Source organism: Octodon degus, unplaced genomic scaffold (genome assembly GCF_000260255.1).
Source record: "Octodon degus isolate 3935 unplaced genomic scaffold, OctDeg1.0 scaffold00038, whole genome shotgun sequence".
Classification (NCBI taxonomy): domain Eukaryota; kingdom Metazoa; phylum Chordata; class Mammalia; order Rodentia; family Octodontidae; genus Octodon; species Octodon degus.
Window position 1 is genome coordinate 10,934,993 of NW_004524614.1, and position 1,743 is coordinate 10,936,735.

At 39.1% G+C, this 1,743-nt stretch overlaps 1 non-coding gene across 1 annotated transcript; it reads right to left on the reverse strand.

Moving 5' to 3' along the window:
• Window positions 1-1,129: 1,129 nt before the first annotated feature.
• LOC111816737 lies at window positions 1,130-1,237 on the reverse strand. Its single transcript, XR_002821074.1, has one exon. It is a non-coding gene; the product is annotated as a U6 spliceosomal RNA (small nuclear RNA).
• Between the last annotated feature and the right edge of the window lie 506 nt (window positions 1,238-1,743).

Consider the following 1,743-nt stretch of genomic DNA (forward strand, 5'->3'; position numbering starts at 1 on the left):
CCTTTGTCTGAGAAACAGTAGCAAAAATATTTTCCCACTCTGTGGGTTGTTTCTTACTCTGTTGGTGATTTCTTTTGCTGTGCTTTTTAGTAAGAGGAGATTCAAGTTGATTCTTTGTACTATTTCCTGTGTGATCAAGGCTTTGTTCATAAAGTCGTTGCTCCCACCTATATCTTCCAAAGTCTGTATATTCTGTCTTCCAGAAGCTTTGGTGTTTCTGTTTGAATATTTAGATCTTTGATCTATTTTGATTTGAGTTTAATGCATGGTGATAGACATGGATCTACTTTTAGTCTTCAGCATGTGGAAAGCCACTTTTCCTGACATCATTTATTAAAGAGGCCCTTTCTTCCAGTGAATGTGTTTAGCCCCTTTGTCAAAGATAAGGTGGCTGAATGTAATCAAAGTTGTTTCTGCATCTTCTGATCTGTTCCATTGACTTTCAAGTCTCTTTTTTCCAGTACTATGCTGATTTTTTAAAAAAAAATTACAGTGAGTTTGTTTTATAATTTCAAGTCAGAAGTTGTGATGCCCCCTGCCTTGCCTTTGTTACCCAGAATTACTTTTGGTATTCTAGGTCTCTTATGGTTCCAAATGAATTGTAGAATCATTTTCTTCAATTCTGTCAGGTATGCTGTTGCTATTTTGATCAGGAGTGCATTAAATCTGCATAACAATTTTGGAAGTATGGCTAGTTTCACTGTACTTGCCCATGAACAAGAGATGTCTTTCCATTTTTTTACATCCTTACAATTTCTTTTTTACTTATTATACTTTTCAATGTTAAGGTCTTTTATTCCCTGTGTTAAATTGATTCCTAGGTATTTCATTATTTATGCTGTCATGAAAGGTGTGATTTCCCTAATTTCTCTCTTAGTAAGTTTGTTACTTGTGCACAGGAATGCTATTAATTCTTGAGTGTTGACTTTGTATCCAGCTAGACTTGTGAATTTGATTATCAAATCTAAAAGTCTTTTGGTGGAGTTTTGGGGATCTTCTATTTAGAATACCATGTCGTCTATAAATAATGATAGTTTAACTTCTTCCTTTCCCATCCTTATTCCTTTTATTTCTCTCTCTTATCTAATTGCTTTTGTTAATGTTTTCAGAATGTATTGAATACAAATGATTACAGTGGACATCCTTGTCTTGTGCCTGATTTTATCCATGCTTAAGGACCTTGATAATCTTCTCTATATCATTTCAATTTTAGTATATGTGCTGCCAAAGCAGGCACTGTGCCTGATTTTAGAGAGAAAGTTTTCAGTTTTTGTCCATTTAGTATGATGTTGGCTGTTGTTTGTCATAGATGGCCTGTAACAGATTGAGAGGAAGACCAATTTGTTATAGGGTTTTATCAAGAATGAATGCTACAGAGTCCCAGTCCAGGTGCAGCGTGGGCCGGACCTTCTCCCACACCCTCGGGCCGTCCCCCACCGCTCCGCCGTACCTCCCCACCCCTCCCACAGAGTAGGAAATTCTGCCGACTTCCGGGAACCCCCAGACCCAGTCCTAGCCCAGGAATTTCTGCCGAGTGCCAGGAACGCCCAGACCCAGTCCTATCCCAGGTCCCTAGTGAGAGGACCTCAGCACAGCAGGCAGACCTAAGCCAGATGCAGCTGGATAAGTCCAAACTCTGTAGAGCTCTACCTGAACTTCGGTACGTGTGAAGGTTATAACTACAGCAAAGATCTACAACAAAGGGCAGAAGACAGTGCTACACAAAATGACGAGAAGGAACAA